Below are 21,689 nucleotides of genomic sequence, written 5' to 3'. Positions count from 1 at the left end.
CATTTTGGGTGAGAGATACTCAACTTAACCAATAAGCTTTGCTTATTATAACAGAAAACAAACAACTTTATAACAAAAACTTTGCTTTCATGTAGACTATGGTACCTCTAACATGAATTACATAAAGGATGGTTCAAAGAGGTTAATAAGACAGACTTCTGAGGGCTAGAGGTATTAAACCTTTGTGTAGGTTTCACTAATAAGCACTGCACCTTAAAGAAGACAGGAATGTAACAAACTTCACTTTCTTCACATTAGTGCAAACTATTATATAAGTCCCTCCTATACTGTAATATATCCTATTTATTAAAGTTTGAGGTTTTAATAATTTAGAATTAAAAATAAAAACCAAAATACTTCAAACTCAAGGCTGGCTGGGCTATATTATGAAACCCTGTCTCAAAAACCAATTGATCTACTTGTCCCTACCAAAAAAGAGAGAAAACCATTAATAAGAATGGACTCAATTTAATAATGCAATAACAACATATGACTAGAGCTACTGTTACCTACAAAAACTCTTTGCAAAGTACAGTCTTTACTACAGGGTAAGAGTTTAACTTCTCCTTTCCAAAATAAACCCATCTCAAATCAAGGACATTTATTTTTGAGGTCCTGTGAAAGAGGTATATAAGGCTGCCTAGTTTCCTCGTATCTTAGAAATAAGGCTTTGCATATTACATGTAGTAATGGTTGTGAGTTTACAAAATTCACACTGCACTAAGCAGAGTTGTCAATTAGAATTTCAAAAGGCTACCACTCGCCAAAGACTTATTTATAAACCACAGAGCTAAGCAAAGGATAAAGGGGATAAATGCGGGAGGGAAAAGGGAATACAAAGTAGGAGGTTGCAGTTAAATTTTAGTTCAGAACTTTAAAATAGTCCATAATTTTCAAATTTGTCATATAGTTATAAAATCTTAAATTGAATCAAAGGAAAACAATTTTTAAAAGTTTAAGCAATTGTTTCTTAAAGAATCCAAAGTGTTATTTCTCAAAGGTATGCATTTTTTTAAATTTAAAATATATTTTCTATGTTTATATCACTATGCTTGAGTTTTATTATGTTCCCTGCTCTTAATAGAATACAGAGTCTAATACCTTCCAATTAATAGTTCATTTCCAGATAGTGACTACCTATTTTTCTTAATTTTTCTACTTTTGCTAATTTTCAAGTCACTTTTTAACCAATATGCCCGTCTCTGAATCTCTAAAATTAATTTATGATATAACTTAATATTATAAAAATTTTGGTATTTAAATTTTTCTTGGGCAAAACCAAGATTTATATTAATTAGAACGTATTCTCTTTAGAGAAAAAGCTTTAAAACATTTAAAGTTAGTCATCAAAAGAACAAGAAAATAATACTTTGATTTTATTTCATTCAGCATGTTACTCATACCTCAGGAAGGTTAACTTAGGTAATATTAAAACACATGAAAATAAAAATTTGAAATACTAAATCCAGGCAGAGGTAGCCCACATCTTTAATCACTATACAAGAGGATCTCTGAGTTTGAAGCCAGCCTGCTCTATAGAGTGAGTTTCAGGGCAGAGAAGCCCTGTCTCAAAAAAAGAAGAAGCAGCGGGGAGGCGGAAGACAGACTTTGTGTATAATGGAATACATTTTAATGAACTGTAATAAAGACTATATTATCCAGAAATTGTTAACAACCATCAAAACTTAAAATTAACCAACTTTACATCTATTAAAAATTTAACATATGTAAAGCTACATATATATGTCCCCAACCCAAAACATTAACATATATCATTGTTTCTAACCTGTTAGAAAGGATTTATTCCACCAGGTACATTTACGAACACTTATAATATCAGTAATCTAGAATCAAGGACAGAAGGCTTGTAAGGTGAGGGCTAGCCTAGCCTACATAATAAGACTCTATCTCAAAACCAAAACAATGCCCAGCTACAATCCATGAAAAGCTTATTAGCCTTCTTTTGCTAAGCACTAAAAATACAAAGATGGACCAGATGCACTGTATATCCACTCCCTTAAGAAGGAGGTGCTCCGGCCAGTGAGATGCTTCAGTGACTTTAATTTGACATCATGCCTAAGGACTTTAGTTGGATCCCTGGATTCATATAATGGAAGGAAAGAATCAACCCTATGAGCTGCCCCCTGACACAAGTGATGTGCATGCACACACAATATAATAAAAAGTTTTTAAAAAGATGGTTGTACTTTTTTGACAGAGAAATATAGTTTGCAAATTATCAAGAAGACCTAACATTTAGCAAATACTGGGTGCTGTGTACCATGCAAACATAAGACTCAATTTCATTTACTTAATAAATTAACACACACACACACACACACACAGATTGTTGTAGAACACACAGTTAAGTAGAATTTCCAGCTCTAGAACATAGTAACATCTTTAAACAGATACACAAACATAAGGTACTTTGACAACAGAAATACTTGTTTTGTTTTTGCTCTTTGAAACAGCATTTCACTATGTAATCTTGGCTAGACTTGAAATCATAAGAAATTCACCTGCCTTTTCTTACCCAGTGCTGTGATTAAAGGTTATCCATGCCTGGCCTAAAAGGCAAATACTTAAGATGACAGATATGCTAAATTCTTGACCAAAGGATTGAGATGAAGATGTTTGACACACATATATGTATATATGTGGGTATACAATACACGCACATATTATTATTATTATTGTTGTTGTTATTATTATTTACAAAAAAGAAGCTAAGATAAAATAAGGCATATACAGTCAAGAGTGGTGTTACACACATGTAATCGCAGAACTAAAGAGGCCAAGAAAGCAGGAAGATCAGCTAATCTTAGTTTAAGACAATCTGGATAACACAGGGGAAGACCCTGGCTCAAATGAACTACACACAGACAAAAAATAATGTTCAACATCCTTAACTATTAGGAAATGAAAAAAAAAAAAATCAAGGTTACATTGGGATTCTATCTCACTCTATGGCTATCAACAATAAAACCAAAACAAATGATGTTGACTAGGATGTATGGAATATGAAACACTTACTACATTGTTGGTGAGAATGTTAATTAACTGTCACTATGGAAGGGATTGGAGAGATGATGGTTCAGTGGCTCAGAGTATTGGCTGTTCTTCTAGGGGATCCAGGTTCAATTCCTAGTGCCTTCATGGCAATTTTTAACTGTCTATAGGTCCAGTTCTAGGACATCTGGCATCCTCACACCCATATACATGCAGGCAAAACACTAATGCACATTAAAAAAGGAAAAAAAAAAACCCTGTCACTATGGAAATTAGGATGGAGGTTCTATGAAGAAAATTAACATATATGATCCAGCTATACTATTTGTGGGTATGTACCCACAAGAATCATAGTCAGCTTACTTATGAACACCTGTGTACCCATGTTTACTGCTGCACTTTTACCAAATGCCAAGTCACAGATGTTATAGCATCATCAACAGATCAATGTATAAAGACAAAATCATATATACAGACAATGGAGTTTGATTCAGCCAAAACAGAGTGAAATCATGTTGTCTGTACGAAAATGAGTAGAACGAGAGATTATATTACATGGAATAAGTCAACCACACAATGACAAATATTACACTTCATTTTTTTCTCATCTGTATAATTTAGTACAGAAGAAAAGGGACCTGAAATTCAAAAGGGTCTAATATTACGAGGTGTTAAAGAGCAAAGGGCGAGGGGAAAAAGAAATGAAAGGATAATAGAAAATCCAATCAAATCACATGTATACATTATGGAAATGAATAAAGTCGACCGCTTTTACAACTCATATACACTAATCTTTAAATTAAAAGATGTTATGTGCAGGATCTGTGGACGAATGTCAGATGTGAAGAATGGCGGGAAGCAAGAGCCCATCAGTTTTATGAAAAGTCAAGTATATTGTTTCACTGCAGACAGATCTCAGCCCAAAGAAATATCAACAGCTAGAAGCATTTGGTAGGCACAGTTTATTTACCCACTTAATATGGTCAACCATGAGGTAGTAGACGACTAAGTTTTTGATGCCTATTAATTTATATATAAATCATTTCAAAGTATGGTATGTAGAATTATTACCTATATTGCTTTAGTAACTTGCCAATGTTAAATGGTTATTCCTACACTGAATAAGCTCTATGCTTAAGTTCTATATATCCTTTCACTTCTATTGAGAGAAGTTTGAATTGGATTCCTCATCACTAACAGTGTGTACTAATTAGAGATTTAATATCTCTACCTTAAGATATTATCTTTGAGAAATTAAACTATGGTTTGAAAATAACTGAACTTTTTCCTCATTGAATAGTCTTATGAAGGGTTGCAGTGGTAGTTTTCTCCACAGTAGATATCACTGACCCACCAGAATTGACATTTAACACTATGAGGAACTTGAAATACTACACTGCTGGAGAAACCAAAAAGTCATGAAAGCAATGGCAGTGACTGAGGACAATCAAGAAATGCACTTCACTCAACAAAGTAGGATGAATGGATGAATGACACTTTAGTGCTTGCAAGAATGTTCATTTTTCTTCAATCTTTTCAATGATTCTAACTGGTTGAAGAAAAAACACATGGGAAATGACAGTGGGAAGAATTACAACACTACAAAGTAAAATCAGATTTAATCAACCTAGGGAAGTCAGTGGAACCCAAGAACACAAGACTATGGACAAATCTCATTTCTCTGCTGTTCTGGTGCATTCTTAGATGAGAAAAACAACTCTAATTAAAAAAAAAAAGAGAGAGAGAAACAATGTTAAACTGGGCAGGGCAGCTCATGCCTATAACTTAGTACCAGGAAAATAAAACAGGAAGGCTGCCTTGATTTCAAGGTTAGCCTGGGCAACATAATGAGATTGCTTCAAGAACCAAAAACCAAAACCTCTGAGAATGGAGAGACGACTCATCCATGAGGGCACTGGTGGAGTACTCAGGTTTGATTCCTAGCACCTACCTTATCTCACAACCATCCCTAACTGCAGTTTCCAGGGATACAATGCCATCTCCTGACTTCCACAGGCACTAGACACACTCACACGGTGTACATAAATATACAAAAATAAATCTAAAACAAAGAAACAAATCAAAATAATCACCCACTTAAACAAAAAAGTTAATAAGTCAGTCATGATGGCATAATCCCGGCACTCACAAGGTAGCAGAGGCAAGAGGACCACTGCAAGGGTGGGGCCAGTCTGGTCCATATAGAGCTCCAGGATAAAAGGGCTACCCATTACAAAACAGCCCTCAAAATAAAACAATTAAAGTAAAATATGAAAATCAAAATAAGGAATGCTTCCCTCCTATAAGAACAAAATAAGTTTAAATTCATGATGTTCTTATGAAAATATGTTATTGTCTGTCTATGGCTTTAGTTTATTCATAGCTGTGAAACAGCAATGTATCTTCTCTAGGTTCTTTTAAGTGAATTAATACATATAATAAAATCATAAAGGTATGCACATAAAAGGAAAAAGAATGAAGCAAGAACAGAAAACAAAAAATATATGTCATTAATAACTTGTAGGCCAGAGGTTGAGAAACCCCGTTTATGTGACTGTTAAAGCCACACTGATTAAGAGTGATTTTATAAGGTGTCCCTGGTAGCTGCTCTCATCTCATGGGCCATCTCAACCTTTGTTTCTCTAGATGGAGGAAATGGGCAAACTGTCAAACACAACAGAGCATTTCATGGGCGCTTCTGTGGTCTCCTCCCTTGGGCTTCTGGCTTTTGCACTCAGTACCTCAAACTACCATTCTGTCCCTGCAAGTATGGTTTTTGGAGTTCCTGAGCAAAGCTGGTCATTTCCTTGGAACTGTTCAAAATGGGCTGTCCCATGTCTTAGGGACTTCATCAGAGTAAATTTTCCTTTCTAATTGCTTCTTTTCATTACTTTTAAATGAAAAATAGTTTTAATTATTATTTTATATGTATGAGGTTTTTGCCTGCAGGTTTGTCTGCACACCAATTTCATGTGTGGCACCTATAGAGGTCAGAAGAGGGTGCCTGACTCCTTGGAACTGGAGTTACAGATAGTTGTGAAGCCACCATGTGGGTGCTGAGAACTGAACCTGGGTCCTCTCTGGAAGAGCAGCTAGTACTCTTAGCCACCAAGCCATCTCTTTAGTTCCTCTTAATAAAAAATTTTAATTAAATAACACAAGAAAGAATAAAAATCATTTACTTTCAATTATTTCACTTCAGAGAGACAGGAAAAGAATAATTTTCTTTCTTTTCCTTTCTTTCTTTCTTTCTTTCTTTCTTTCTTTCTTTCTTTCTTTCTTTCTTTCTTCCTTCCTTCCTTCCTTCCTTCTCTCTCTCTCTCTCTCTCTCTCTCTCTCTCTCTCTCTCTCTCTCTCTCTCTCTCTTTCTTTCTTTCTTTCTTCCTTCCTTTTTGTTTTTTTGGAGACAGGGTTTCTCTGTGTAGCCCTGGATGTCCTGGAACTCACTCTGTAGACCAGGCTGGCCTCGAACTCAGAAATTCGCCTGCCTCTGCCTCCCCCAGTGCTGGGTGGGATTAAAGGCGTGTGCCACCATGCTCAACTCAGAATAATTTTCACAAGAATATCAAGTCTCAGATATCCTGGATCTAGTTCAGTATTTTTTGTAACACACCACAACTTTTTCTACCCAAGGTCTACTTGTAGTATATATTTCTTCAAACAAGCTAAACTTACCTGCTATTTCCCACCTTAATATCCACTTTTAAAATATTATTCATCTTTCTTTATGATTTTATATCCAACTTTAATAGACAAATCTTCATTAAGAGGTAAATTACTGAATTATTTTGTTTAAGCACTGTTTAAAAAGCATTCTACAGGGCCTGGAGAAATGGCTCAGTGGTTATGAAAAATGTACCGCTCTTTAGAGGACTTGAGTTCAACTCCCAACACCCATGTCAAAAAGCTCACTACTGGTGTCTTCATGTGTGCATGCACTCACACACACTCGCTTGCGTGCGCGCGCGCATGCACGCGCATACACACACACAAACACACACACTCAGCTTTTTTAAGAATACTTTTATTTTTCCATAAATGTTCATTAAACCTCAGTCAGCATTTAAGGAGCTATTAGGAATATAATGATAAAATTCCTTGTCTCATAGAATTTACATTTTAGTGGGATAAGACAAAAAAATGGAATATAAAGTATATGAAATGGGCTAAATATTAGAAAAATATAAAGCTAGAGATTTTTTTTAGGGGATGGAATTAACAAGATGAGTAAGTGATCAAGTTATGTGGATATTGACATAGCATTTAGGGTAGATAAGAGTAACAACAAGGGAAAAAAGAAACCTATGAAAGAAAAAAAAAAAACAAGGTAAGGAATCTAAGATAGCCATCGTGCAATAAATAGGGGGTTAAGAAGACAAATGGTCAACCACTAAAGATTTTGGCATTAACTTTGTGCTAAGAAGCCAATGCTAGATTGTGAGCAACAGAGAGCTACAGTCTGTCTTTGGGGGGAAAAAATCTAACAGCTGGCTCATGCCTTTAATACCAGCACTTGGGAGGCAGAGGCAGGAGGATCCAAGTTCAAAGGCCAGCCTGGTTTACAGAGCAAGTTCTAGGATGTTCAGGTCTACACAGAGAAACCCTGTCTCAACCCCCACCCCCCTCAAAAAAGAAGGAAATTTTCCTAGTTTCTATGCTAAGTTACAGTACTCCAGGCTAGAGACTTGAGTGGGATCATGATATTTAAAGAATACACATTAAAGTGTACACACACACACACACACACACACACATACACGCAGAGGACTTAAATTTACTACACTGAACAGGGCATGACTGCAATAAGATGATGGTACTAAGGTTTTGGTTCAAGCAACTTTAGACTGAAATGTAACTAACTAAGATAGAAGAAATTTAATGATTACTAGGTAGGTCCAGGGAGTGGGGTAGGTTATGTCATTTTTGAAGTTGTTAAGTTTAAAATGCTTACAATGCATAAAAATAACATGATAAAATAATCAAATGAATCTAGAGTTCAATAAAGTTGGGAGGAGCCAGTGCCTGCTTGCATCCCCAGCACTCAGAAGGCCGAGGTTGGAGGACTGGAAATTCCAAGCTAGCCTAGGCCATTATAGTGAGACCATGTCTTGAAATTTGAAAGTAAAAAAGTCAAAACAAAAACAAAGAAAGGGAGGCATGGACGATATCAATGTAGAAGGCTGTCCGTATAAAAATGGTACAGTACAAATACAGTACCATATGGTAGGTACACCCTTAAGAGGTAGAAGAATAAACAACAGTCAGGACTATTCTGGAGTCACTCAGAAAAAAAGAAAAAAGAAAAGTGAAGAAAAAAGGAAAGGAGAGGAGAAGAGAGAAGGGCTTTTCCCATGGGAGCATAGTGACATCAAACAATACACTGATAAAGACTACAGGGCTTGTGAGGTGGCTCAGTAGGTGAAGGCTACACACAAGCCTGGCAACGTCAGGTACATCTCTGGAATCTATGCAAAAGTAGAAAGAGAACAAACTCTACAACACTGTCCTCTAACTTCTATATGATATACATGGATGTGTATGTGAAGTGTGTGGGTGCGGGTGTATGCACACACTTCACATGCATAATAATGTTCTAAAAATAAAGATGAGGACTGAGAACTACTCATTACTAGATACACATTAAAATTACCAAAACAGATAATTACCATAAGAATAAAGATTCCAAACCCATCATCCACAATGACTTATGGTCTATTTCTTTTATCATTTATTCCCACCACTAGACAGACATTCAGGTCTCTTAAAATATTGCTCAGGGCTTAAGAGTTGCCAACTCACATCTCATTCACTATGCTATGGTATTCTGAGTAAATTCTGAGTAAATGAAATTTAGGTATCTGGGAAACTCTACAATTTTTCAATGAAAACACCCCTTTCACTTTCCAGCCCATCCTTGGTTTCTTGGAACCACACTGCAAGCAAAGTCTCATTTTAAAAAAAGTCTCAGTATTTGATTTTAAGGGTTTCCCTCTACCAATGCAGCCAATGGGGTGGTCACCACACTTAGCCTAATTTTTATTTAGCCATTCATCTATCACTTTCACCCTTTTAATATTGTGAATAGCACCGCTGTGGATATGGGTACACAGAAATCTTGTTTTCAGCTTATCTAAGTCTATATACCTAGAATCAGAATTCTACTTTAATCTGAGGACACTACCTTTCCAAAGTACCTGGGCCACTTTTCATTGTTATCAACAGTGCACAAGGATTCTAACTTCTCCATAACTTTACCAACACAACCTTCGTTTTTTGTTCCTTTTAAAAATGTGTTCAAGTTTATCTTTTATTTACTTTCTTAATTTTTCTATTACCTTTGTATGTGCATGTGCACATGCCCGTGGATGAGTGTGCGGCAGCCGATGCGTGAGGTCAGAGCCCAACGCGTGTGTGGGCTCTGGTTGTTTCCTTTACCATGCAGGAGCTCATGGCCATGAGCTTGCTGCTGAGCCACTCATTCCATGGCACCCCAAGTCTGACATTTTACAGCAGCAATCCCAGATTCTTCAAGTGCCACGTTCTCCTTATAGATGTCCATTAGTAAATTCTATACCTCATTATTGTTTTAAATAATGAAGATCCCTTTCAACTTTGATAGGCACTATTTCAGAAAAAAAGAAAGTAAAACCAAGTTGCTATGTACTACCTGCTCAGAAAGAGGAAAACATAAACCTGAATTTTAAAAAAATCTCACTTAATTACTAATACTAACCAGACACATATTTCTTTCCTCCCTAAACATTTTTTTTCATTCAGGCATGGTGGCATACAACTATAATACAGGTACTTAGGAGGCTAAAGCAAGATGATCTCAGATTCAAAGCCAGCCTGGGCAACTTACTAAAAACCCTACCTCAAAAATTAATAAATAAAAACTATTTCCTTTAGTGTCAACTCTATGGCTGGCTTATTAATGCATGCTTCAAGTCCTGCTCAAGAGAAGGATCACTTGAACTCAAGTTCAAGGATGGTAAGGGCAGGACAGAGAGCACCATAACTAACAGAAGTTTTACAATAATTGGGGGAAGCTGACATTGAGTGAGCATACAAATCTCTGTAACTTTAAGGAGAGGAAAAAGGCATTCTGACAGCTAAAAGACAGCTAAAGTCGCTTGTGTGAAGGGCGTTAGGAAGAGGACTACAGTTGTCTAAGAGCTAGAAAAAAATAAAACATACAGGTAGGAAAAGTAGGTAAAGGTCAATGCTTGGAGGTCTCAACTGGGCATTCAGAAGCTAACTGTGGCACATAGGAAACTATTAAAGCAGGGGAGCATGGTTTTGTGTTTGGTTGGTTGGTTTGCACTGCTGGGTATGAAACCCAGAACCCTAAACATGCTAGGCAAGCACTCACCATTACTACTCCTCAGCCTGAATTTACTTAATTATTTTTTAATTTAATTTTATTTTTTAAAAAGTATTTTCTGAATTGTAGAGTGGTAATCTCAAAACAAACAAAGCCCTTTGTAGACAGGACAGCGCAGAGCCAATAACGATCTGCAACATTCTAACAGTTGTAGAAAGTGAACAGAAACTGAAACACCACTATAGTAGCAATCTTTTCTGAAAGAAACTACTTTCCACTGACTCTTCCTGAAGGTTCCTCATGTGAGTAGGAGAAAGATACCTGAAAGCCCAAAAAAACCAATCTACAAACAGTGCAACGGAAGGCAGGCAGGTAGGCAGACAGGCAGGAAGATTAATAGACTGGTCTGCTTAAACTTGGGCAGAGTTTACCACTCAGTTAAATTAGTAACTTAACATACCTTAATTTAATACCAAGACTAGGATAGTAGTTTGTGGAAAAATGAATAGTTCACTTGGCAGCAGGCAAGCAGTATGCTAAAAATACATGCATTCTCACAATCTTACCTTTACTATAATAGATAAGACCCTAATCTAAATAAAGGAGGGCTCCCTATTATTACTTAAGATTTCAGTCAAAACAAGTACCCAAAAAGGTGGGATTCTAAATTTTTAAGTGTAGAAATGTATTCTTCCCTTGAGTAGAAAAGTGTTAACAAATAGAAAACAATTAGGACTGCCTTTCCCTTCAAACTGAAGGTTTGTTAAGGAAATAAAGCAGTTTACTACAACTCTAGCCCCCAGAAGCTAACTACTCCTGCAAGGTTAACCTAAGCCCAGGGCTGAGAGAACTTGACCTGATACGAATTAAGAATACGAATTAAGCCTATGTTGTCCATTGCTTTTGGGCTCATGCTTATGACAGAATTTCAGACACAGATGCTGAATAAATATCTGCAGAACAAATGCATACAATAAATAGAGAGACGTAAAAGTCAGTGACAGAGCTGACTGCACAAGTTCAACTGTGACTACTGGGTAGGAGAAATTGGCCACCATCCCAACTCATTCTTTTAATTAATCTTTCTTTGTTATCATCGTAATGCCATTACTGAAGTTACACTCACATGCCATCCAGTTTACTCACTTAAATACAATGCAGTGAGTTTTCATGACTGCTATCATTTAACTCCTAGTGACTTTCATCACCACAAACAGCCCTATACCTAAAGCATTTTTTTGATTTCCTCTATCCTAACTCTTAGCAACCAGTAATTACTTTCTGTCTTCATTGAGTTACTTATTCCAGACATTTAACACTATATTATGAAATATCTGTGTCATCCATACCGTACCACCACCTCCTCAATACATCTTCCAAAATCTTTAGAATTTCTAGATAAGAGTGCTTTAGAAGCCAGGTGGCATATACCCATACCTACAACCCAGCAATGAGGAGACTGAGGAGGGATATCTTCAGTTAATAAATTGGAGGCCAGTCTGGGTTACAAAAGGAGATTGTGCTCAAAAAGAACGTCAGCCAAGTGTGGTGGCACATGCCTTTTCAGCCCAGCAGGCAGAGACCCTGTTTCAAAACAGCAACAAAAACCAACCAACCAAAGAATGTCATTAGAATGCTTATATGATGGGCCTATTATGAGCATACTTAAGAGATTTGGGACTTCACTTCATCATAATTGTTATTTGCACAATTGTTAACCAAACCTAGCATGTTGTTCCAGCCAGGGGGTAGAACTTTTTCATCTTTACATCCCAACTTCTGGGCAAGAGAGAGTGCTAAAGTGATCACCAACATAATACAAACATAAACATAATCATGCCTATGTATGTAAATGATGTGTATAAAATACCCCTCCCCCTAACCCTAACAACAATTATCTGGTGTTTTAGGAGCTGAGTATGTAGCTGTACCTGGAGAGCAGTACACTGGCAGAGGTCATGAAAGCTCTGTGGTCCTCCTCATATAACTCTTCCTTCTTCAATTTGGCTGTTCAATTGTAGCCTTTTAGTATCTGTAACTGTTTCCCTGGACTCTGTGAGCTACTTTAGCAAAGTAATTGAACCAAAGGAGGGTATTCATGGAAAACTGGATTTATAGCCAGGGGTCAATCAGAAGACCACACACAGCCTGTGCCTGCCTGCAAACAGCATAGGAAAAGTGGAGCTTATCTTTGGGGACAAAAGTGTGTGTGTGTGTGGGGGGGGGCAATTTTATGTGAGTAAATCCTAGACAGCTTCTGAAACTGATTTAGAGGACATCTAGCTGATATCTACTAAAAAAAAAAAAAACTGCTTGAGAGATTAATATTTAAAAATCTCCTTCCCCCAAATTTGTGAAAAAAAATCTCCCAGATCTGGTGCCAGGAGTACTGCACGTAGAGCAGTTCTGCTCTATCTGTATTTGTAAATGGGACTGTGGTTTGTTTGTTTTTGACTGACTTCTTACAGGAACCATAATGTTTTCAAGGTTATATCCATACCGTTCTTATATCAGCACTCATCCCTAGACTCTGACTCTAATCAAAATGCCAGCTGTTGCTTGGATTTATCTGATTATAAGAAAAAGATTTCCCATTATACTTGAACTATTTTCAGCTGGTTCTTTCCCCTAAAACAATTACATAATTTACAATCAGCTCCTTCTGCTTGGAGTTATTGGGCAACTTTCAATTTTAACATCATTAAAAAGACCACATTAGACCACTAGAGAGCCAAGCCACTTGGGTTTTCATAGTATCTACTAAAGAACCAGGTATGACAATAACTATGTTGAAATAGCAGATTAACATTTTGCTTCTTTTTGTGGACTACCAAAAGCTCCTCAAAGTGGCTAAAGAGGCAGGTCAAATAGCAACAAGGCAGGGCCATCGACAATGACTATGCAGAGACCACTCAATGTGGGGACTCCAGGGCACAACTCTCAAACTGAACTGCTACTTGGAGGAACCACAAACATACTCATTAAACTAAAGCAGGTAACAGAAGCAACAGGCTCAGCTGACATAGCTCAGCTGGGAGACCAATAATGGAAGGACACCAACACAGTATATAACACCTTCCATTATTTTTTATAAAAGGGAAGAAGAATTTGTTTGGTTCAAAGTTCAAGGGATACAGTCCATCATAACAGAGGACATGATGGCTTGGATAAACCCAGTAGGTAGCATAAGAAAATTTGCTTTTTTAGTATTAAAAAGTATGTCCATAATCAAATTAGGAAACACTATATTATCACACGATTTCCAGGTTTTGTTAATAAAAATTCAATGAAGTAACAAGTAAAATGTAATTTACATTAATATTACAAGTTTAAAAAAACCAAAACAATAAGAAGACAGGGTCTTACTTGTGTATGACAGGTTGGTTTCCCCATGTTCCTGTCTGTGGTCTCCTGAGGGGATTGCTAAGATTATAGGTGTGCAGACCACACAACGTTTGCATTAAGTTTGCAGTAAATGAAATCTACAGTGAAAGTGAAAAGGGACCAACTTCCTTCTGATCCTGTTTTCAATAGTCAAGCTACTCATACTAACAGCAAATGTCTATGACTTGAAAATTACTATGGATACTAGACAGTGTGAATTAGAAGTGTTTTCTAATGCTGTAGAGATGGCTCAGTGGTTAAGAGCACTGGCTGATCTACCCAGTTCGATTTCCATCACTCACATGGCCCCTTACAGCCATCTGTAACTCTAGTCCCAGGCAATCTGATGCCCTATTCAGACACTGTACACATGTAGGTAAGTGTGTGAAGGCAAAACACCCATACCCATAAAACAAAACAAAACAAAACAAAAACTGGTTAAACTTACAATCTTGTGGGGAAGCAGCAACAAAATCTACATAAAACATTAAGCCGGGTGGTAGTGGCAGCATATTCACTAAAATCCCCGCACTCTGGGAGGCAGAGTCGGGGATATCAGAGATAGGATATACTGAATGAGTTCCAGCACAGCCAGGGCTGTACAGAAAAAACCCAGTCTCAAAAAACAAGAAAGTCTGACGATCTGAGACAGATTCCCCAAACCCACCTGCTAGAAAGGGACACTCAACTCTTTCAAATTGTCCACTGATATAAAAAATGAGTCTTTTGTAATTAAAAGTGACAGTTATCTGTATCAAAAGCAATGCTAATAAATTATAAATATGATATAAAAGTATGGTTCATGGGGTCTGGGGTCCTGAGACATTTTAAAACAAAATTTTAAAGTTCAAAACTATCTTCCTGATAAAACATACATTAATGTGTGTGTGTGTGTGTGTGTGTGTGTTGATGTATGGGTACACATATGCATGTTAGCATTGCACTGATGCAAAAGGGTTAAAACTGTGCTCTAGTGCTCTAGCATAAACTAAGATAAACCAGCATTATGCTGTAATGGTGTCATTGTATTTCAGTTAGGCCAAGTTACTGGAGAATGTCCTTGGGCCTGGAGAATGACTCAGCAGTTAAAATCTCGGGCTGCTCTTCCAGAGGAATTGAGTTCAATTCTCAGTACCCACACAGCTACTTATAACCATCTGCCACTCCAATCCCAGGGGATCCAACTCCCTCTTCCGGCTTTCAGCAGCACCAGGCATACACAGTGCACAGACATAACATACATGGAGATGAAGCACTCATACTCTTTGATGCCAGGTATGGTATCTTTAATTTCAGCACTTGGGCGGTGAGGCCAGACTGATCTACATAGTGAATTCTAGGCCAGGGATGGCTACTTGGCAGGTTAGAAGCCAGCAAAGGCGACACAGTGAGACCTTGCCTTAATACATACACACAGAGAACATTTATCAACTACTGGCCTTTTCTAACTATGTAACAAAACAGGAGTATTCATAAACCACTCCTGCAGCAATATCTATAATCAGATGTAGAAAAAAAAGTACTTGGACAATTAGGTTGTGAATTGAACTATTTTTTTTTTCCCCAAGACAGAGTATTTTCACTTGAAAGAATGACAGAGAAATTATGGTTATTTTGATTTAGTGTCTGGCAGATTTAGTAAGTCTATGGCTTAAAGGAAAACAATCTATAATATTTACTGCTAATGATTAAAATGTGGGTTTTCAAGTAAAGATTTGTTTTAGAAAACTATGTCCACGACCATGAGCTTGACAAGTTTTGAACAATAGTGATTTTTCTGAATTGTAATAATATCAATTTCTTTTTTTCTTTCATTCTTTCTTCTCCTTAATTTTATTAAAAAAAAAAAAAAAACTTCTTAGGTTGGGAGGAAATCTTTTCATTGTATAACAAACTGTGTCAGCATTTGGAAGATCTGAGTAACTTCAGTCTGGTTTTGTCAGTGGAATGTTTTCCGAATAACTCGATACATGTAACAAAACCATGAAGAGATATATTTGAAGTGTCTGTGGTTCAATCAATATTTAACTTAACAATGTAAGGAGTACACTGATACAGCTTCAGACAAATGCCAACCAATCCTTACGAAATCATCATCCCTGGAGCTATACCATAGTATCATTAAGTAGCCTAAAAGGTAAATGCTTTTTAAAAAACCCTTATCTGTATGCTAAATTCAGAAATTGATATGGAGATACATACATATCTTCTCTTATAGATGGAAAAAAGTTAAATATGAACATTCTTTTCATTAAATAATTTTGGTTTGGGGAAGCCAAGTTAGTTTCCATTAAAATTTCTTCTATTCATTAAAACACAAAACAAAACTTTGAGGTGTTGGTTTCTCTTTTCCATCACAAGGGCCTCAGGGATTGAACCCAGGTCATTAGGTTTGACAGCAAACACTTTTGCCTGCTGAGTTATCTTGCCAGTCCAACATTTAAAAAGTACTGATTTCAGCCCCACATGGCCTTTAATCCCACCACTCTGGAGGCAGAGACAGGTGGATCTATGAGTTCAAGGCTAGCCTGTTTCACAGCCATGGCTACAAAAAGAAACCCTGCCTGGGAAAAACAAACAAACACCCCAAAAAGTACTGATTCTAATTTCCAAATTGGAAAATATTGAAAGAGATCCACAAATTAAAAATTAAAAGTCTGTAATGAGTTTTGAACCTCAAACATCTACAGACAGACTTCTGAACTAAAACAAGACTTCTTCCTTCCTCTTCTTCCTCCTCCTTCCTCTTCTTCCTCCTCTTCAGTCTTACCGAAGGCTGACTTCAAACTCACAGCAATTCTCCTGCCTCAGCCTGAGCCTGTTTAGAAAAGAATGCCTGGGATTGCGAATGAACACGAGGAGCCATGTGGGTGACAGGAACTGAACCAGACAGAGGACCACCAAGTCCTCTTAAGCACTGAGCCACTGCTCCTGCCTCAGCAAACATTTTGAATTCACACAGGTTAGTAGCCAGAATGACTCTTATGTCATAGAGATTTGCTGGTAATATGAGCAGCTTGACTAGTGAAAATGTTAAACTCTATACGGGCTTCTAAGTATGTGCCACCATGCCATGGCCAGCTCTGTTGTATTTTGTAGGTGCTGCTCAATATTCTCACAGTAGTGTCTAGCAGACGGAGTCTTCCTGAACACCGACTTTACCAAATCTAAATGGAAAGCAGGTAAGTTTTTAGTGTTAGAAGTTCATAAATGATACAAAATTCCAAAACTCTCTGTGCAGAAAGCAATAGTAATGCCTCACCTATAAAATATGCTAGTAGTGCATTAGGCTGAGAAAAATTAAAGATAATAGGATATAGTATTAAAAATAAAGAAGACTTTGATACACACCTGAGATAAAATCAATCTCTTGACTGTTAAGTCAGAAGCACAAACTTCTCTTTAATTTTCAAAATTGAGATGAATTAAAAGTTAAACATAACTGTCATAGGTGCTCATTCAAGATTGCTCCTGCTTCTGACCAACACTAAACTAGAAGGTCATCAAATCAGCAATGCATGTCAAATTTTTATTACGCACTCTCCTTCAGTATAGGCCTCAAGTAAATGTCCACTACCCCAGAAAACACTGAAAATATTTTAATAACCCACAACCTCTGTCAGGAATAGCTATCCATGGAGCTGGAGAGATGGCTCAACAACTAAAGGCATTAGTTGCTTTTCCAGGACCCTCATGATGGCTTATAACCACTTTTAAACCCAGATCCAGGGAATATGACACTGTCCTCTAGTCCCAGCAAACGACAGGTGCACACGCACTACACAGATATACATGCAGGCAAAATATCCATACACATAAAATAAAAATGCTAAAAAAAATACCCCATCAAAGCAAAACAAAACAAACAAACAAAAAAAACCAAACAACTACATTAAGGGTGTAGTGGTAGTGAGGAATGTCCTTAACCCTAGCACTTCAAAGGTAGAGGCAGGCAGATCTCGGTGGGTTCAAGGTCAGTTTGCTCTATACAACAAATCCCAGGTTAGCTAGGGCTACACTGTGAGATCCTGTCTAAAAATAAAAACACCCAAAAGGAAATGATTATATTAGAAAGCACAAGAACTTGGGCTCAATTGCCCCCCAAAACTAAACCAAAACAAGTATTCACATATGCATTTTTCCTAAAGCTGTTTTATTCTTTCAAAACCACTCCTACATTCTTCCCAACAGTGCATATTCATTTGGCATACTAGTAAACTGTGAAAATTATCAATGAAGCAATTCTGAAGTCAGTTGTCTTAAAAACTAGAAAAGCTGATAGGAAGCTAAAACAATAATTTAAATCCCAGTAATCTTTCTCTCAGAGGTCTCATATTGTTTCATGCATGAACTTTATTTGAAGAATTAGACAGTAGTTATTTTAAGCACAGTAAGTATGTTCCAAGATTTGTGATGAGAGAGGTCAGTCTCTAAAGTTATAAGACTCACTAGCTTAGCAATGTTTTCACTCTGTGCACTTTGCGCCAACAAAGCTAGTTCCTGAACACAAAACAGCACAGCACCTTTATTAAACCTTTCCAACCTGACTTCATATTTTATACTCAAAATTATGTGGTATTTTAATACTCATACTTAGCATAAGCTGTTTTCACAAGACCTAATTACTTTTCTAATATAGTTTACATTCTACTTGAACCAGCAAACTTTTAGAATTTTTATAAAACCTTTGAAAGTTTACTAGAATGCTACAAAAAAATCCCTTTCTACTACCAAACTTAGAAACAGAGGATCTTAATTTGCTTTGCTTACTCCTGACAAATCTCATCGGCAATTTGGTCACTACCCATTTCCTATGCTGTACTGTATGACCTCTTTTATGTTAGTACCTTCAAATTAGCACTGGACAATCCTCTACCACACTACAGGGAAGAAGCCAAGCTTTGATGAACATCATCTGGTAACTCCTTAAACAATATTTCAAATAAATATTCACAAACACTTCCTTGACTTCTGTCTTTCAAAAAAAAAATCAAGACTATTTTTTGATTGATAGGCTGAAAAGTACTAATGAATATTAAATAGAAATCTAGTATCATAAAATTATGACTTCAGAAGGGTCACATCATTGTGCCCAATTGCTCTCTAGTAGGCAATTCATTAACTCTTTAATGTAGCACGAAGTGCAAGGTTTTATACATATACACATAGAAACAAACAAACAAACAAACATACACACACACACACACACACACACACACACACACGGAAAAACCACACACGCAGCTAACAGCAAATACGGAAGCAAGAGATTCAATCAGACTGAATCCTATTAAGAGTCCTCTCTCTCCAATAAAAAAGATAAATTATGTTGAGTTGTCAGGCAACTCACTAACCTACTAATGGCCACAGCATTCATAAAACAGATGTTGTGCACTGTCATCTTTATAGATGAAAAGAATCCTAAGACTTAAAATGATTCTTCCAGGTCACACACAAAGTTAGAGATCAGGTAAAATGAAATTAAACTGGCAGATTTTGTCCTCATTTTAACCAACCTCTTCCCCACATGTCACAGTTACCTAACTCTACATGCAGCTGTAATATTTACACATTTGCTGTCTAATAAGGTAGCAACCATCCACACGACACCATTACTCACCTAGGCTAGAACTGGGCTAAACAGAGAAATAACCTAATGGTAAAATACAAACTGGACTTTGAAAAGTTAGTAAGAAAGGAATCATGTCATGTGAAAGATTTCATTTTTAAAGCTGGATTAAATGTTAAAATGGCCTTTAGGATATACTAGGCTAACTCTCAATGTACAGCAATAGCCCTGCCTCCTCCAAAATGTAAATATTAAGACTCAAAAAAAGCAGTATTCTATTATCTGTTACATTTCACATACATTACATATGTAACACAATGCAGTAACTATATCATGTTATATAATGTGTGTATATATATAATATATACATATATGTATATATGTATATTACATACATAACACAATGCAGTTAACTATCTGAAGGGGAAGAAAATGTACAAACAGGCTTTGGAAAGATTCAGGAATATAAGTAACAAATACAACAAATAGACTGTCTAGAAGTAATACAAGATGTTTCTGTCTCATTACAAGTACTCATCATCTTTAGAAGCTTTTGTTTTCTTTTGTGGTATTGGGGATCAAACCCAAGGCATCCTACATACTATGATTTACCACTGAACAAGACCCACTTATGTGATCTTGAGTAAGTCACAGAAATTAGATAATTTTTATTTAGTCATGTTATATGTATAGATAGAAAATTAAAATATTCTAATTTCTAATGCACCTACATGAATTCAGTCATTAGTGGCTACAGATATGATCTCAAAATACATCTAATATGCATTTATAGATAATTTAAAATCACCTATCATAGTAGCCAGGTTGATTCAGTATTAATTTATTAGTTTATAGTGGCAAGAAATACAGAGTAAGGGTAAAGTATTTTCTTGTTTGTTTTTTGTTTTTAAGATAACTTAAAACAGGGTAGGGTGGCACATGCTTGCAATCCCACAACTAGAGAGAGAGAAGCAGGGATAATGCCAGTAAAAGATAGTGTTCAGGAGGATGAGGGAGAGAGATTGAGAGTGCAAGGCTATCCTAGGCTACAGGTACATAATGAGACCTTGTCCAAAAGAAAAGAACAAGAGGGGTGGAGAGGGAGAAAGGAAGTCTGGCAACCCTATAACAAGTTAGATGCAAAGTTCCAGCATCACCTAGCATTCTAGGTTTGTAGCCAAAAGAAGTAAGACTGTTACACAAGAATGTGTACATAAATGCTTATAGCAATAATATGTGACCAATAAAAAGGGTTAACCATGGTTCTATGAAGATGAACACATAAACACAATGTGCTATAACTATATGCAACGATATTAGTCAAGACCTAAGAAAGAAACGTTCTTGTTACAGCATGGATGAATCTTCAAGTCAGGTAGCCACAAAGTGTCCTAAAATGTACATTCCATTTACATGAAGCACTCAGAATAGGCAATCAAAATAAACAACATTGCTTTGGGTTGGAGTAGCTGAGAAAGAGAATCATTGCTAATGATGTATATCAGGGGTTCTTCAAAGAGTAGAAAATATCCTAAGATTTGACTTAGGTGCTGACTGTGCAACCATTTAAACACATTAAAAACCACTTTATATGGGTGAATTATATAGTATATGAATCACATTTCAAGGAACTTGTTAAAAATTGGTAGCAAAAAAAATTAGATTGTTTGGTTACCTGATATTTTTCTAAAATTTCTAACTTTGGAGTATTTGTCAAATTTATATTCCCTAAATTGTGATTTTTCCCATTCTAAATATTCATATTAGTAAAAATAAATAGGTATTTTTCAACATGTAAATTTAATGACAACTATGAATTATACATTTAAAAAGTTGGCTTTTGTTACATGTAAATTACTCCAATAAAGATATTAAATGTGGGAGCTGAAGAAATGGTTTAGTTCTAAGCACCCACATGGCAGCTCCCAGCTGGAAGTAACTCCACTTCCAAAGGATGGACTCCCCGGCCACCAGGCACACACATGATGCACATACACACACATCCAGACAAAACACCCCTATACACAAATCTAAAACAAAAATGTTTTTTAAAAATTTCTTCCACTATAAAAAATGATCACAAAGATAAGCTTCCTTAACTTTCAAACAATCTCTAAATAGCAACACACACCCTGGGACATACAGTTCTTCTAACGACTGCAGTAAGCTAAAAGAGGATAAACTACAGTAAAAGACTGAATGGCATTGGGAAAAGTCAACAAAAGTTGCCATCTCGATCCCGAAAATGCTCAAATTGAGGAACAGACTACAGCAGTCTGAAGAACAGTTACCAGAGCATACAAGGGGATAAGACGCTAAACGCTTGACTTAGAACGGCCTGTTTTTTTTTTTTAATTCCCTATATTAAAAAAAAAGTCACAATGGAAAGAAACTGTGTGC

General features: G+C 36.5%; 1 protein-coding gene across 1 annotated transcript in view; it reads right to left on the bottom strand.

Moving 5' to 3' along the window:
• Positions 1-21,689, bottom strand: part of Kpna4 (karyopherin subunit alpha 4) — a 64,566-nt gene that overhangs the window by 41,633 nt on the left and 1,244 nt on the right. The gene's annotated exons all lie outside the window — the stretch shown is intronic.

This window comes from Mus caroli, unplaced genomic scaffold (assembly GCF_978045245.1).
Source record: "Mus caroli unplaced genomic scaffold, Mus_caroli_1 scaffold_3, whole genome shotgun sequence".
In the NCBI taxonomy this organism is placed as follows: Eukaryota; Metazoa; Chordata; class Mammalia; order Rodentia; family Muridae; genus Mus; species Mus caroli.
Note: the sequence above shows the minus strand (reverse complement) of the source record. Positions and strands in the feature narration are given on the sequence as shown.